General features: G+C 42.3%; 15 non-coding genes across 15 annotated transcripts; 12 read left to right on the plus strand and 3 right to left on the minus strand.

The window, feature by feature from the left end:
- Window positions 1–123: 123 nt before the first annotated feature.
- trnaq-uug (transfer RNA glutamine (anticodon UUG)) lies at window positions 124–195 on the plus strand. The gene has a single exon. It is a non-coding gene; the product is annotated as a tRNA-Gln (tRNA).
- Window positions 196–1,311: 1,116 nt separating this feature from the next.
- Window positions 1,312–1,394, plus strand: trnal-aag (transfer RNA leucine (anticodon AAG)). The gene has a single exon. It is a non-coding gene; the product is annotated as a tRNA-Leu (tRNA).
- Window positions 1,395–4,426: 3,032 nt separating this feature from the next.
- Window positions 4,427–4,509, plus strand: trnal-aag (transfer RNA leucine (anticodon AAG)). Its single transcript has one exon. It is a non-coding gene; the product is annotated as a tRNA-Leu (tRNA).
- Window positions 4,510–5,047: 538 nt separating this feature from the next.
- Window positions 5,048–5,119, plus strand: trnaq-cug (transfer RNA glutamine (anticodon CUG)). Its single transcript has one exon. It is a non-coding gene; the product is annotated as a tRNA-Gln (tRNA).
- Window positions 5,120–6,102: 983 nt separating this feature from the next.
- trnal-aag (transfer RNA leucine (anticodon AAG)) lies at window positions 6,103–6,185 on the plus strand. Its single transcript has one exon. It is a non-coding gene; the product is annotated as a tRNA-Leu (tRNA).
- Window positions 6,186–6,526: 341 nt separating this feature from the next.
- On the plus strand, window positions 6,527–6,598 carry trnaq-uug (transfer RNA glutamine (anticodon UUG)). The gene has a single exon. It is a non-coding gene; the product is annotated as a tRNA-Gln (tRNA).
- A 764-nt stretch (window positions 6,599–7,362) lies between these two features.
- trnal-cag (transfer RNA leucine (anticodon CAG)) lies at window positions 7,363–7,445 on the plus strand. Its single transcript has one exon. It is a non-coding gene; the product is annotated as a tRNA-Leu (tRNA).
- Window positions 7,446–7,787: 342 nt separating this feature from the next.
- Window positions 7,788–7,859, plus strand: trnaq-uug (transfer RNA glutamine (anticodon UUG)). The gene has a single exon. It is a non-coding gene; the product is annotated as a tRNA-Gln (tRNA).
- A 1,065-nt stretch (window positions 7,860–8,924) lies between these two features.
- Window positions 8,925–9,007, plus strand: trnal-cag (transfer RNA leucine (anticodon CAG)). The gene has a single exon. It is a non-coding gene; the product is annotated as a tRNA-Leu (tRNA).
- A 942-nt stretch (window positions 9,008–9,949) lies between these two features.
- Window positions 9,950–10,021, plus strand: trnaq-cug (transfer RNA glutamine (anticodon CUG)). The gene has a single exon. It is a non-coding gene; the product is annotated as a tRNA-Gln (tRNA).
- Window positions 10,022–11,004: 983 nt separating this feature from the next.
- trnal-aag (transfer RNA leucine (anticodon AAG)) lies at window positions 11,005–11,087 on the plus strand. Its single transcript has one exon. It is a non-coding gene; the product is annotated as a tRNA-Leu (tRNA).
- A 341-nt stretch (window positions 11,088–11,428) lies between these two features.
- On the plus strand, window positions 11,429–11,500 carry trnaq-uug (transfer RNA glutamine (anticodon UUG)). Its single transcript has one exon. It is a non-coding gene; the product is annotated as a tRNA-Gln (tRNA).
- Window positions 11,501–12,426: 926 nt separating this feature from the next.
- trnaq-uug (transfer RNA glutamine (anticodon UUG)) lies at window positions 12,427–12,498 on the minus strand. The gene has a single exon. It is a non-coding gene; the product is annotated as a tRNA-Gln (tRNA).
- Window positions 12,499–14,034: 1,536 nt separating this feature from the next.
- On the minus strand, window positions 14,035–14,106 carry trnaq-uug (transfer RNA glutamine (anticodon UUG)). The gene has a single exon. It is a non-coding gene; the product is annotated as a tRNA-Gln (tRNA).
- Window positions 14,107–15,517: 1,411 nt separating this feature from the next.
- trnaq-cug (transfer RNA glutamine (anticodon CUG)) lies at window positions 15,518–15,589 on the minus strand. The gene has a single exon. It is a non-coding gene; the product is annotated as a tRNA-Gln (tRNA).
- Window positions 15,590–16,199: the final 610 nt, after the last annotated feature.

A 16,199-nucleotide genomic window follows, 5' to 3' on the forward strand; every position in this document is an offset into this window, starting at 1 on the left:
GACAACTTTATAGTTTGCTACATGATCACCCAATCTCCAAGTTGTCAATATGCACACAATAATGAAATGAATCAAATCGTCTGGAAGAAACTGCTCAACAAAAGTAGCCTAACAATGTGAAATGGTTCCATGGTGTAATGGTGAGCACTCTGGACTTTGAATCCGGTGATCTGAGTTCAAATCTCGGTGGAACCTACCGCTGGCTAGTTGTAGGTTTTTTTGCCCCAATGAGTGACTCAGTTACTCCACCAACTGGGAGACACACAGTGGCATTGTCAACGAGCTCATCTTGTTCCAGAGACATAGAGTACTTTGTGCAATCAACACTCATGGCAAGTGTTTAAAGAACTAATACAGGGAGAGAGATGAGGCAAAGATTGCACAATGGTTTACGATAGACACACTCTTAAGTAAATATCCTTGCGGATCTCATTCAGATAATGCTAAAAACACATTTTGGGCATGAAGTGCGATCCCAGACACAATCCCAAATTCCTAATTTATAACCCTACCCCTCGTTTTCAAGTGCTTCCCTATTTTTGTGTTTCACCCCAAACAGAGTCATAAGGGCTAGTAGTTGAAATATCTCCCTGTGAAATGCAATAAGCCTTGAAACCCCTGTCAAGCATCAGAGTGTTCAGGACTGCTCAGTAAAACCACAGACTGTTACAACTGTTGTCTGTGTAACACTGTTCACATTTCCAGTGTGCATATTCTTCATTTGGCAGCATCTGGAGATTCCCTGGTGTATAGGTAAGCACTCTGGACTGTGAATCCAGCAATCTGAGTTCAAATTACGGTGGGACCTGTTATAGTGTAGGACGAATAAAACCAGCTCGTCCTTTGAGCTGTGTTGCTGGTCTCAGGATTTAATGTGCAATAAATGCAGGCAACTTTGGCAACAGTTCTTTCTGTTGTGCTCCATTCAATGACTCTAGTACTCTATCAAATTACGGGGTTCAATTAATGGAATGCAATAATTTGATACTGGTTACTCTAAGAACTCTTTTTCTGGAGTTTGCTGAAAAAATGAATGCATATGTTAAAGCTCCATGAATTGATGTCTTCCCAGCAAAGGGCAGAAGAACACCAATACCAGCTGACAGATGTGTAGTGGCTTACTCAACAAGCTCTTTTTTGCCTGAGACATCCCATACTTCACGCATCAATCACTGATGACCAGGGTCGCAATGAACTGATAAAGAGATAGGCTGATGACGAGTTTGCACATTTGATTCACAATAATTACGCCTAATCTAAATGCTGTCTTTGCGCATTTTTTTTGGAGTACCAAACCAAGCCTGTTCTGTTGTCAGGATGGCCGAGCGGTCTAAGGCGCTGCGTTAAGGTCGCAGTCTCTCCTGGAGGCGTGGGTTCAAATCCCACTTCTGACAAATGTTGTTTATTAAGGACAACAGCTGACACTTGGAAAACACATTGGATCCATTCTTCCACATTCGTCAGAGGTGGGGAATCACCTAAGGTGTGTTCAATCAGACAGAAAGTGCAGAAGCAGTGGGTAAAGCACGGATAGCTGACAAGCAAGCAGGGCTGTGGAGCTCAAGGAGCATGGCTTTGGCACCCCTCTAGTTACGTATCAAAGGTAGTCTTTCATCTATGCCCTATAATCACTAATGAGAGTCTATTTGAGACTGACTCTATTGGCCAAATCCATAGATTTTCATGTTATACAAGTTACAGTGCATCTGGATAGATGCAATGAACATCACACACTGAGATAAAAGTGACACAGTGCTTAGATGTACCCAAACTGCCTCGTATTGACATTTTTTTAGTTTGCTACATGATCAGCCAAATCTCCAAGTTGTCAAGTTGGAGACTATAATGAAATGAATCAAATTGTGTGGAAGAACCTGTTCAACAACATAAAGCTAGCAATGTGGAAAGGTTCCATGGTGTAATGGTGAGCACTCTGGACTCTAAATCCAGCGATCCGAGTTCAAATCTCGGTGGGACCTACTGTTGGCAGGTTGTAGCTTTTCTCGATGCAATGATTGACTCGGTTACTCCACCAACTGGGAGACTCACAGTGGGATTGTCATGGAGCTCATCTTGTTCCAGAAACAGAATACTATGTGCACTAAACACTCATGACAAGTCTAAAAAAACTGAAACCGGCACAGAAATGAGGCCAAGCCTGCACGATGGTTTAAAATAAACACACTCTTAGCTAAGTATCCTTGCTGATCTCTGTCACATAATGCTAAAAACACATTTTGGGCATTCCATTCAAGTTTGGGCATGAAGTGCGATGCCAGACACAATCCCCAATTCCTCTTTTATAACCCTACCCTAGTTTTCAAGTGCTTCCTTATTTTTGTCATAAGGGTTAGTATTTGAAATATATTAAAACTAGTGTCTGTGTAACACTGTTCACTTTTCCTGTGCACACTTGCTTCATTTGGCAGCATCTGGAGATTCCCTGGTGTATAGGTAAGCACTCTGGACTATGAATCCAGCAATCTGAGTTCAAATCAGGATGGGACCTGTTATAGTGTAGAATGAATAAAACCAGCTGGACCTTTAAGCTGGCTTGCTGTTCTCAGGTTTTAATGTGCAATAAATGCAGGCAACTTTGGCAACAGTTCTTTCTCTTATGCTCCATTCATTGACTCTAGTACTCTACCAAATGACGTGGTTCAATTAATATAATGCAATATTTGGATACTGGTTACCTTTTCTGGAGTTTGCTGAAAAACTGAATGTATATGTTAAAGCTCTATGAATTGATGTCTTGCCAGTAAAGGGCAGAACAACACCAATACCAGCTGACAGGTGTGTAGTGGCTTAATCAACAAGCTCTTTTTTGCCTGAGACATACCATACTTCACGCATCCATCACTGATGGCCAGGGTAGCAAGTCAAGTCAAGTCAAGTCAAGTGGCTTTTATTGTCATTTCTACTATACACAGTGGTACACAGTACACAGTAGAAACGAGATAACGTTTCTCCAAGAACCAAGGTGCTACAAACAACACAAGCTATAATAAAGTGCATCGAGTGCAACCAAGTGCAAACAGTGCAGACGAAAAAACAGTACAGACGGACAGTGTAGACAGACAACACAAGTAACACAGGACAGGACACAAGACACAAGACCCAAGACAGTGCCGACCAGTAAACCTACTGTATACTATTTTACAGTACAGTACAGTTCAGTTAAGTGTGCTAGGGGTGTTAAAAAAAAGAGCAGCATGTAAACGGTATAGTGCATTTAAATGTCCAGCATGTAAAAAAAGTGCAATTGCATTGGAATGTGCAAAAAAAAAACAGCAGGTAAACAGTGTAGTGCAGTAAATGTAGAATGATAAAAGTAAATAAATAATAAATAAGTGGTGGTGGAATGAGATGAGTAGTGAGTGATGAGAATGTGCTGAGTTCGGTTTGCAGTGTGTTTAAGTTCTATTTCAGTTCTGTGTGTTGAGGAGCCTGATGGCTTGTGGGAAAAAACTGTTGCATAGTCTGGATGTGGTGGCCCGAATGCTTCGGAACCTCTTTCCTGATGGCAGGAGTGTGAAGAGTGTGTGTGATGGGTGTGTGGGGTCGTCCACAATGCTGTTGGCTTTGCGGATGCAGCGTGTGGTGTAAATGTGCATGATAGAGGGCAGAGAGACTCCGATGATCTTCTCAGCTGTCCTCACTATCCTCTGTAGGGTCTTGCGATCCGCGACGGTGCAGTTCCCAAACCAGGCAGTGATGCAGCTGCTCAGGATGCTCTCAATGGTCCCTCTGTAGAACATGGTCAGGATGGGGGGAGGGAGATGGGCTTTCCTAAGCCTTCTCAGGAAGTAGAGACGCTGCTGGGCCTTCTTGGTGATGGAGCTGGTGTTGACTGACCAGGTGAGGTTGTCCGCCAGATGAACACCAAGGAATTTGGTGCTCGTGACTATCTCCACTGAGGATCCATCGATGATCAATGGAGAATGGTCACCCTGTGCTCTCCTGAAGTCCACAACCATCTCTTTAGTTTTGTCAACGTTCAGAGACAGGTTGTTTGCTCCACACCAGGCTGTTAATCGTTGCACGTTGCACCTCCTCTCTGTAGGCTGACTCGTCGTTCTTGCTGATTAGACCCACCACGGTCGTGTCATCAGCAAACTTGACTATGTGGTTTGAGCTGTGCATTGCTACACAGTCGTGCGTCAGCAGAGTGAACAGCAGAGAGCTGAGCACAAAGCCCTGAGGGGCTCCAGTGCTCAGTGTGGTGGTGCTGGAGATGTTGTTCCCGATCCGGACTGACTGGGGTCTCCCAGTCAGGAAGTCCAGAATCCAGTTGCAACTTCAATAAACTGATAAAGAGATAGGCTGATGACGAGTTTGCACTTTTGATTTACAATAATTACGCCTAATCTAAATGCTGTCTTTGCGCATTTTTTTTGGAGTACCAAACCAAGCCTGTTCTGTTGTCAGGATGGCCGAGCGGTCTAAGGCGCTGCGTTAAGGTCGCAGTCTCTCCTGGAGGCGTGGGTTGGAATCCCACTTCTGACAAATGTTGTTTTTTAAGGACAACAGCTGACACTTGGAAAACACATTGGATCCATTCTTCCACATTCGTCAGAGGTAGGGAACCACCTATTCTCCAAGACTGCTTACCTGGATAAGGTGTGTTCAATCAGACAGAAAGTGCAGGAGCAGTGGGTAAAGCACGGATAGCTGACAAGCAAGCAGGGCTGTGGAGCTCAAGGAGCATGGCTTTGGCACTCCACTAGTTACGTATCAAAGGTAGTCTTTCATCTATGCCCTATAATCACTAATGAGAGTCCATTTGAGACTGACTCTATTGGCCAAATCCATAGATTTTGATGTTATACAAGTTACATTGCATCTGGATAGATGCAATGAACATCACACACTAAGATAAAAGTGACACAGTGCTTAGATGTACCCAAACCGCCTCGTATTGACATTTTTTTAGTTTGCTACATGATCAGCCAAATCTCCAAGTTGTCAAGTTGGAGACAATAATGAAATGAATCAAATTGTGTGGAAGAACCTGTTCAACAACATTAAGCTAGCAATGTGGAAAGGTTCCATGGTGTAATGGTGAGCACTCTGGACTCTGAATCCAGCGATCCGAGTTCAAATCTCGGTGGGACCTACTGTTGGCAGGTTGTAGCTTTCCTCGATCCAATGAATGACTTGCTTACTCCACCAACTGGGAGACTCACAGTGGCATTGTCATGGAGCTCATCTTGTTCCAGAAACAGAATACTATGTGCACTAAACACTCATGACAATTCCAAAAAAACTTATACCAGCACAGAAATGAGGCCAAGCCTGCACGATGGTTTAAAATAATAATCCTTGCTGATCTCTGTCACATAATGCTAAAAACACATTTTGGGCATGAAGTGCGATCCCAGACACAATCCCCAATTCCTCTTATATAACCCTACCCTAGTTTTCAAGTGCTTCCTTATTTTTGTCATAAGGGTTAGTATTTGAAATATATTAAAAATAGTGTCTGTGTAACACTGTTCACTTTTCCAGTGCACACTTGCTTCATTTGGCAGCATCTGGAGATTCCCTGGTGTATAGGTAAGCACTTTGGACTATGAATCCAGCAATCTGAGTTCAAATCACGATGGGACCTGTTATACTGTAGAATAAATAAAACCAGCTGGACCTTTAAGCTGGCTTGCTGTTCTCAGGTTTTAATGTGCAATAAATGCAGGCAACTTTGGCAACAGTTCTTTCTCTTATGCTCCATTCAATTACTTTAGTACTCTACCAAATGACGTGGTTCAATTAATATAATGCAATATTTGGATACTGGTTACCTTTTCTGGAGTTTGCTGAAAAACTGAATGTATATGTTAAAGCTCTATGAATTGATGTCTTGCCAGTAAAGGGCAGAAGAACACCAATACCAGCTGACAGGTGTGTAGTGTCTTAATCAACAAGCTCTTTTTTGCCTGAGACATACCATACTTCACGCATCCATCACTGATGGCCAGGGTAGCAATAAACCGATAAAGAGATAGGCTGATGACGAGTTTGCACATTTGATTTACAATAATTACGCCTAATCTAAATGCTGTCTTTGCGCATTTTTTTTTGAAGTACCAAACCAAGCCTGTTGTCAGGATGGCCGAGCGGTCTAAGGCGCTGCGTTAAGGTCGCAGTCTCTCCTGGAGGCGTGGGTTCGAATCCCACTTCTGACAAATGTTGGATTTTAGGGACAACAGCTGACACTTGGAAAACACATTCTCCCACATTAGTCAAAGGTGGGGAACCACCTATTCTCCAATGCTGCTTACCTGGATGAATTCATAGACTTTGATGTTATACAAGTTACAGTTCATCTGGATAGATGCAATGAACATCACACACAGAGATAAGAGTGACACAGTGCTTAGATGTACCCAATCTTCCTTGTATTGACAATTTTATAGTTTGCTACATGATCACCCAATCTCCAAGTTGTCAATATGCACACAATAATGAAATGAATCAAATCGTCTGGAAGAAACTGTTCAACAAAAGTAGCCTAACAATGTGAAATGTTTCCATGGTGTAATGGTGAGCACTCTGGACTTTGAATCCAGTGATCCGAGTTCAAATCTCGGTGGAACCTACCGCTGGCTAGTTGTAGGTTTTTTTGCCCCAATGAGTGACTCAGTTACTCCACCAACTGGGAGACACACAGTGGCATTGTCAACGAGCTCATCTTGTTCCAGAGACATAGAGTACTTTGTGCAATCAACACTCATGGCAAGTGTTTAAAGAACTAATACAGGGAGAGAGATGAGGCAAAGGTTGCACAATGGTTTACGATAGACACACTCTTAAGTAAATATCCTTGCGGATCTCATTCAGATAATGGTAAAAACACATTTTGGGCATGAATTGCGATCCCAGACACAATCCCAAATTCCTAATTTATAACCCTACCCCTCATTTTCAAGTGCTTCCCTATTTTTGTGTTTCACCCCAAACAGAGTCATAAGGTCTAGTAGTTGAATTATCTCCCTGTGAAATGACGTGGTTCAATTAATGTAATGCAATAATTGGATACTGGTTACTCTAAGAACTCTTTTTTTGGAGTTTGCTGAAAAAATGAATGCATATGTTAAAGCTCCATAAATTGATGTCTTCCCAGCAAAGGGCAAAAGAACACCAATACCAGCTGATAGATGTGTAGTGGCTTAATCAACAAGCTCTTTTTTGCCTGAGACATCCCATACTTCACGCATCAATCACTGATGGCCAGGGTAGCAATGAACTGATAAAGAGATAGGCTGATGACGAGTTTGCACATTTGATTCACAATAATTACGCATAATCTAAACGCTGTCTTTTCGGATTTCTTTGGAGTACCAAACAACCCCCACTTCCGTTGTCAGGATGGCCGAGCGGTCTAAGGCGCTGCGTTCAGGTCGCAGTCTCTCCTGGAGGCGTGGGTTCGAACCCCGCTTCTGACAAATGTTTGATTTTTAGGGACAACAGCTGACACTTGGAAAACACATTCTCCCACATTAGTCATAGGTGGGGAACCACCTATTCTCCAATGCTGCTTACCTGGATGAATTCATAGACTTTGATGTTATACAAGTTACAGTTCATCTGGATAGATGCAATGAACATCACACACAGAGATAAGAGTGACACAGTGCTTAGATGTACCCAAACTTCCTTGTATTGACAATTTTATAGTTTGCTACATGATCACCCAATCTCCAAGTTGTCAATATGCACACAATACTGAAATTAATCAAATCGTCTGGAAGAAACTGCTCAACAAAAGTAGCCTAACAATGTGAAAAGGTTCCATGGTGTAATGGTGAGCACTCTGGACTTTGAATCCAGGGATCTGAGTTCAAATCTCGGTGGAACCTACCGCTGGCTAGTTGTAGGTTTTTTTGCCCCAATGAGTGACTCAGTTACTCCACCAACTGGGAGACACACAGTGGCATTGTCAACGAGCTCATCTTGTTCCAGAGACATAGAGTACTTTGTGCAATCAACACTCATGGCAAGTGTTTAAAGAACTAATACAGGGAGAGAGATGAGGCAAAGGTTGCACAATGGTTTACGATAGACACACTCTTAAGTAAATATCCTTGCGGATCTCATTCAGATAATGCTAAAAACACATTTTGGTCATGAAGTGCGATCCCAGACACAATCCCAAATTCCTAATTTATAACCCTACCCCTCGTTTTCAAGTGCTTCCCTATTTTTGTGTTTCACCCCAAACAGAGTCATAAGGGCTAGTAGTTGAAATATCTCCCTGTGAAATGCAATAAGCATTGAAACCCCTGTCAAGCATCAGAGTGTTCAGGACTGCTCAGTAAAACCACAGACTGTTACAACTGTTGTCTGTGTAACTCTGTTCACATTTCCAGTGCGCATATTCTTCATTTGGCAGCATCTGGAGATTCCCTGGTGTATAGGTAAGCACTCTGGACTGTGAATCCAGCGATCTGAGTTCAAATTACGGTGGGACCTGTTATAGTGTAGAATGAATAAAACCGGCAGGCAACTTTGGCAACAGTTCTTTCTCTTTTGCTCCATTCAATGACTCTAGTACTCTACCAAATGACGTGGTTCAATTAATGTAATGCAATAATTGGATACTGGTTACTCTAAGAACTCTTTTTCTGGAGTTTGCTGAAAAAATGAATGCATATGTTAAAGCTCCATGAATTGATGTCTTCCCAGCAAAGGGCAAAAGAACACCAATACCAGCTGATAGATGTGTAGTGGCTTAATCAACAAGCTCTTTTTTGCCTGAGACATCCCATACTTCACGCATCAATCACTGATGGCCAGGATAGCAATGAACTGATAAAGAGATAGCCTGATGACGAGTTTGCACATTTGATTCACAATAATTACGCATAATCTAAACGCTGTCTTTTCGGATTTCTTTGGAGTACCAAACAACCCCCCCTTCTGTTGTCAGGATGGCCGAGCGGTCTAAGGCGCTGCGTTCAGGTCGCAGTCTCTCCTGGAGGCGTGGGTTCGAATCCCACTTCTGACAAATGTTGGATTTTAGGGACCACAGCTGACACTTGGAAAACACATTGGATCCATTCTTCCACATTTGTCAGAGGTGGGGAACCACTTATTCTCCAAGACTGCTTACCTGGATAAGGTGTGTTCAATCAGACAGAAAGTGCAGGAGCAGTGGGTAAAGCATGGATAGCTGACAAGCAAGCAGGGCTGTGGAGCTCAAGGATCATGGCTTTGGCACCCCTCTAGTTACGTATCAAAGGTAGTCTTTCATCTATGCCCTATAATCACTAATGAGAGTCCATTTGAGACTGACTCTATTGGCCAAATCCATAGATTTTGATGTTATACAAGTTACAGTGCATCTGGATAGATGCAATGAACATCACACACTGAGATAAAAGTGACACAGTGCTTAGATGTACCCAAACCGCGTTGTACCGCGTTGGACAACAGCTGACACTTGGAAAACACATTGGATCCATTCTTCCACATTCGTCAGAGGTAGGGAACCACCTATTCTCCAAGACTGCTTACCTGGATAAGGTGTGTTCAATCAGACAGAAAGTGCAGGAGCAGTGGGTAAAGCACGGATAGCTGACAAGCAAGCAGGGCTGTGGAGCTCAAGGAGCATGGCTTTGGCACTCCACTAGTTACGTATCAAAGGTAGTCTTTCATCTATGCCCTATAATCACTAATGAGAGTCCATTTGAGACTGACTCTATTGGCCAAATCCATAGATTTTGATGTTATACAAGTTACATTGCATCTGGATAGATGCAATGAACATCACACACTAAGATAAAAGTGACACAGTGCTTAGATGTACCCAAACCGCCTCGTATTGACATTTTTTTAGTTTGCTACATGATCAGCCAAATCTCCAAGTTGTCAAGTTGGAGACAATAATGAAATGAATCAAATTGTGTGGAAGAACCTGTTCAACAACATTAAGCTAGCAATGTGGAAAGGTTCCATGGTGTAATGGTGAGCACTCTGGACTCTGAATCCAGCGATCCGAGTTCAAATCTCGGTGGGACCTACTGTTGGCAGGTTGTAGCTTTCCTCGATCCAATGAATGACTTGCTTACTCCACCAACTGGGAGACTCACAGTGGCATTGTCATGGAGCTCATCTTGTTCCAGAAACAGAATACTATGTGCACTAAACACTCATGACAATTCCAAAAAAACTTATACCAGCACAGAAATGAGGCCAAGCCTGCACGATGGTTTAAAATAATAATCCTTGCTGATCTCTGTCACATAATGCTAAAAACACATTTTGGGCATGAAGTGCGATCCCAGACACAATCCCCAATTCCTCTTTTATAACCCTACCCTAGTTTTCAAGTGCTTCCTTATTTTTGTCATAAGGGTTAGTATTTGAAATATATTAAAAATAGTGTCTGTGTAACACTGTTCACTTTTCCAGTGCACACTTGCTTCATTTGGCAGCATCTGGAGATTCCCTGGTGTATAGGTAAGCACTTTGGACTATGAATCCAGCAATCTGAGTTCAAATCACGATGGGACCTGTTATACTGTAGAATAAATAAAACCAGCTGGACCTTTAAGCTGGCTTGCTGTTCTCAGGTTTTAATGTGCAATAAATGCAGGCAACTTTGGCAACAGTTCTTTCTCTTATGCTCCATTCAATTACTTTAGTACTCTACCAAATGACGTGGTTCAATTAATATAATGCAATATTTGGATACTGGTTACCTTTTCTGGAGTTTGCTGAAAAACTGAATGTATATGTTAAAGCTCTATGAATTGATGTCTTGCCAGTAAAGGGCAGAAGAACACCAATACCAGCTGACAGGTGTGTAGTGTCTTAATCAACAAGCTCTTTTTTGCCTGAGACATACCATACTTCACGCATCCATCACTGATGGCCAGGGTAGCAATAAACCGATAAAGAGATAGGCTGATGACGAGTTTGCACATTTGATTTACAATAATTACGCCTAATCTAAATGCTGTCTTTGCGCATTTTTTTTTGAAGTACCAAACCAAGCCTGTTGTCAGGATGGCCGAGCGGTCTAAGGCGCTGCGTTAAGGTCGCAGTCTCTCCTGGAGGCGTGGGTTCGAATCCCACTTCTGACAAATGTTGGATTTTAGGGACAACAGCTGACACTTGGAAAACACATTCTCCCACATTAGTCAAAGGTGGGGAACCACCTATTCTCCAATGCTGCTTACCTGGATGAATTCATAGACTTTGATGTTATACAAGTTACAGTTCATCTGGATAGATGCAATGAACATCACACACAGAGATAAGAGTGACACAGTGCTTAGATGTACCCAATCTTCCTTGTATTGACAATTTTATAGTTTGCTACATGATCACCCAATCTCCAAGTTGTCAATATGCACACAATAATGAAATGAATCAAATCGTCTGGAAGAAACTGTTCAACAAAAGTAGCCTAACAATGTGAAATGTTTCCATGGTGTAATGGTGAGCACTCTGGACTTTGAATCCAGTGATCCGAGTTCAAATCTCGGTGGAACCTACCGCTGGCTAGTTGTAGGTTTTTTTGCCCCAATGAGTGACTCAGTTACTCCACCAACTGGGAGACACACAGTGGCATTGTCAACGAGCTCATCTTGTTCCAGAGACATAGAGTACTTTGTGCAATCAACACTCATGGCAAGTGTTTAAAGAACTAATACAGGGAGAGAGATGAGGCAAAGGTTGCACAATGGTTTACGATAGACACACTCTTAAGTAAATATCCTTGCGGATCTCATTCAGATAATGGTAAAAATACATTTTGGGCATGAATTGCGATCCCAGACACAATCCCAAATTCCTAATTTATAACCCTACCCCTCATTTTCAAGTGCTTCCCTATTTTTGTGTTTCACCCCAAACAGAGTCATAAGGTCTAGTAGTTGAATTATCTCCCTGTGAAATGACGTGGTTCAATTAATGTAATGCAATAATTGGATACTGGTTACTCTAAGAACTCTTTTTTTGGAGTTTGCTGAAAAAATGAATGCATATGTTAAAGCTCCATAAATTGATGTCTTCCCAGCAAAGGGCAAAAGAACACCAATACCAGCTGATAGATGTGTAGTGGCTTAATCAACAAGCTCTTTTTTGCCTGAGACATCCCATACTTCACGCATCAATCACTGATGGCCAGGGTAGCAATGAACTGATAAAGAGATAGGCTGATGACGAGTTTGCACATTTGATTCACAATAATTACGCATAATCTAAACGCTGTCTTTTCGGATTTCTTTGGAGTACCAAACAACCCCCCCCCCCCATTCGGTTGTCAGGATGGCCGAGCGGTCTAAGGAGTTGATTGCACAAAGTACTCTATGTCTCTGGAACAAGATGAGCTCGTTGACAATGCCACTGTGTGTCTCCCAGTTGGTGGAGTAACTGAGTCACTCATTGGGGCAAAAAAACCTACAACTAGCCAGCGGTAGGTTCCACCGAGATTTGATCTCGGATCACTGGATTCAAAGTCCAGAGTGCTCACCATTACACCATGGAACCATTTCACATTGTTAGGCTACTTTTGTTGAACAGTTTCTTCCAGACGATTTGATTCATTTCATTATTGTGTGCATATTGACAACTTGGAGATTGGGTGATCATGTAGCAAACTATAAAGTTGTCAATACAAGGAAGTTTGGGTACATCTAAGCACTGTGTCACTCTTACCTCTGTGTGTGATGTTCATTGCATCTATCCAGATGAACTGTAATTTGTATAACATCAAAGTCTATGAATTCCTCCAGATAAGCAGCATTGGAGAATAGGTGGTTCCCCACCTTTGACTAATGTGGGAGAATGTGTTTTCCAAGTGTCAGCTGTTGTCCCTAAAATCCAACATTTGTCAGAAGTGGGATTCGAACCCACGCCTCCAGGAGAGACTGCGACCTGAACGCAGCGCCTTAGACCGCGCGGCCATCCTGACAACAGAATGGGGGGGGGGGGGTTGTTTGGTACTCCAAAGAAATCCGAAAAGACAGCGTTTAGATTATGCGTAATTATTGTGAATCAAATGTGCAAACTCGTCATCAGCCTATCTCTTTATCAGTTCATTGCTACCCTGGCCATCAGTGATTGATGCGTGAAGTATGGGATGTCTCAGGCAAAAAAGAGCTTGTTGATTAAGCCACTACACATCTGTCAGCTGGTATTGGTGTTCTTCTGCCCTTTGCTGGGAAGACATCAATTCATAGAGCTTTAACATATGCATTGATTTTTTCAGCAAACTCCAGAAAAAGAGTTCTTAGAGTAACCAGTATCCAATTATTGCATTACATTAATTGAACCACGTCATTTGGTAGAGTACTAGAGTCATTGAATGGAGCACAACAGAAAGAACTGTTGCCAAAGTTGCCTGCATTTATTGCACATTAAATCCTGAGACCAGCAACACAGCTCAAAGGACGAGCTGGTTTTATTCGTCCTACACTATAACAGGTCCCACCGTAATTTGAACTCAGATCGCTGGATTCACAGTCCAGAGTGCTTACCTATACACCAGGGAATCTCCAGATGCTGCCAAATGAAGAATATGCGCACTGGAAATGTGAACAGTGTTACACAGACAACAGTTGTAACAGTCTGTGGTTTTACTGAGCAGTCCTGAACACTCTGATGCTTGACAGGGGTTTCAAGGCTTATTGCATTTCACAGGGAGATATTTCAACTACTAGCCCTTATGACTCTGTTTGGGGTGAAACACAAAAATAGGGAAGCACTTGAAAACGAGGGGTAGGGTTATAAATTAGGAATTTGGGATTGTGTCTGGGATCGCACTTCATGCCCAAAATGTGTTTTTAGCATTATCTGAATGAGAATCGCAAGGATATTTACTTAAGAGTGTGTCTATCGTAAACCATTGTCTCATCTCTCTCCCTGTATTAGTTCTTTAAACACTTGCCATGAGTGTTGATTGCACAAAGTACTCTATGTCTCTGGAACAAGATGAGCTCGTTGACAATGCCACGGTGTGTCTCCCAGTTGGTGGAGTAACTGAGTCACTCATTGGGGCAAAAAAACCTACAACTAGCCAGCTGTAGGTTCCTCCGAGATTTGAACTCAGATCACTGGATTCAAAGTCCAGAGTGCTCACCATTACACCATGGAACCATTTCACATTGTTAGGCTACTTTTGTTGAACAGTTTCTTCCAGACGATTTGATTCATTTCATTATTGTGTGCATATTGACAACTTGGAGATTGGGTGATCATGTAGCAAACTATAAAGTTGTCAATACAAGGAAGTTTGGGTACATCTAAACACTGTGTCACTCTTATCTCTGTGTGTGATGTTCATTGCATCTATCCAGATGAACTGTAACTTGTATAACATCAAAGTCAATGAATTCATCCAGGTAAGCAGCATTGGAGAATAGGTGGCTCCCCACCTTTGACTAAAGTGGGAGAATGTGTTTTGCAAGTGTCAGCTGTTGTCCCTAAAATCCAATGTTTGTCAGAAGTGGGATTCGAACTCATGCCTCCAGGAGAGACTGCAACCTGAACGCAGCGCCTTAGACCGCTCGGCCTTCCTGACAACAGAATGGGGGGTTGTTTGGTACTCCAAAGAAATCCGAAAAGACAGCGTTTAGATTATGCGTAATTATTGTGAATCAAATGTGCAAACTCGTCATCAGCCTATCTCTTTATCGGTTTATTGTTACCCTGGCCATCAGTGATGGATGCGTGAAGTATGGTATGTCTCAGGCAAAAAAGAGCTTGTTGATTAAGACACTACACACCTGTCAGCTGGTATTGGTGTTCTTCTGCCCTTTACTGGCAAGACATCAATTCATAGAGCTTTAACATATACATTCAGTTTTTCAGCAAACTCCAGAAAAGGTAACCAGTATCCAAATACTGCATTATATTAATTGAACCACGGCATTTGGTAGAGTACTAAAGTCATTGAATGGAGCATAAGAGAAAGAACTGTTGCCAAAGTTGCCTGCATTTATTGCACATTAAAACCTGAGAACAGCAAGCCAGCTTAAAGGTCCAGCTGGTTTTATTTATTCTACAGTATAACAGGTCCCATCGTGATTTGAACTCAGATTGCTGGATTCATAGTCCAGAGTGCTTACCTATACACCAGGGAATCTCCAGATGCTGCCAAATGAAGCAAGTGTGCACAGGAAAAGTGAACAGTGTTACACAGACACTATTTTTAATATATTTCAAATACTAACCCTTATGACAAAAATAAGGAAGCACTTGAGAACTAGGGTAGGGTTATAAAAGAGGAATTGGGGATTGTGTCTGGGATCGCACTTCATGCCCAAAATGTGTTTTTAGCATTATGTGACAGAGATCAGCAAGGATTATTATTTTAAATCATCGTGCAGGCTTGGCCTCATTTCTGTGCTGGTATAAGTTTTTTTGGAATTGTCATGAGTGTTTAGTGCACATAGTATTCTGTTTCTGGAACAAGATGAGCTCCATGACAATGCCACTGTGAGTCTCCCAGTTGGTGGAGTAACCGAGTCATTCATTGGATCGAGGAAAGCTACAACCTGCCAACAGTAGGTCCCACCGAGATTTGAACTCGGATCGCTGGATTCAGAGTCCAGAGTGCTCACCATTACACCATGGAACCTTTCCACATTGCTAGCTTAATGTTGTTGAACAGGTTCTTCCACACAATTTGATTCATTTCATTATTGTCTCCAACTTGACAACTTGGAGATTTGGCTGATCATGTAGCAAACTAAAAAAATGTCAATACGAGGCGGTTTGGGTACATCTAAGCACTGTGTCACTTTTATCTCAGTGTGTGATGTTCATTGCATCTATCCAGATGCAATGTAACTTGTATAACATCAAAATCTATGGATTTGGCCAATAGAGTCAGTCTCAAATGGACTCTCATTAGTGATTATAGGGCATAGATGAAAGACTACCTTTGATACGTAACTAGTGGAGTGCCAAAGCCATGCTCCTTGAGCTCCACAGCCCTGCTTGCTTGTCAGCTATCTGTGCTTTACCCACTGCTCCTGCACTTTCTGTCTGATTGAACACACCTTATCCAGGTAAGCAGTCTTGGAGAATAGGTGGTACCCTACCTCTGACGAATGTGGAAGAATGGATCCAATGTGTTTTCCAAGTGTCAGCTGTTGTCCAACGCGGTACAACGCGGTTTGGGTACATCTAAGCACTGTGTCACTTTTATCTCAGTGTGTGATGTTCATTGCATCTATCCAGATGCA

Source organism: Channa argus, unplaced genomic scaffold (assembly GCF_033026475.1).
Source record: "Channa argus isolate prfri unplaced genomic scaffold, Channa argus male v1.0 Contig090, whole genome shotgun sequence".
Lineage (NCBI taxonomy): Eukaryota > Metazoa > Chordata > Actinopteri > Anabantiformes > Channidae > Channa > Channa argus.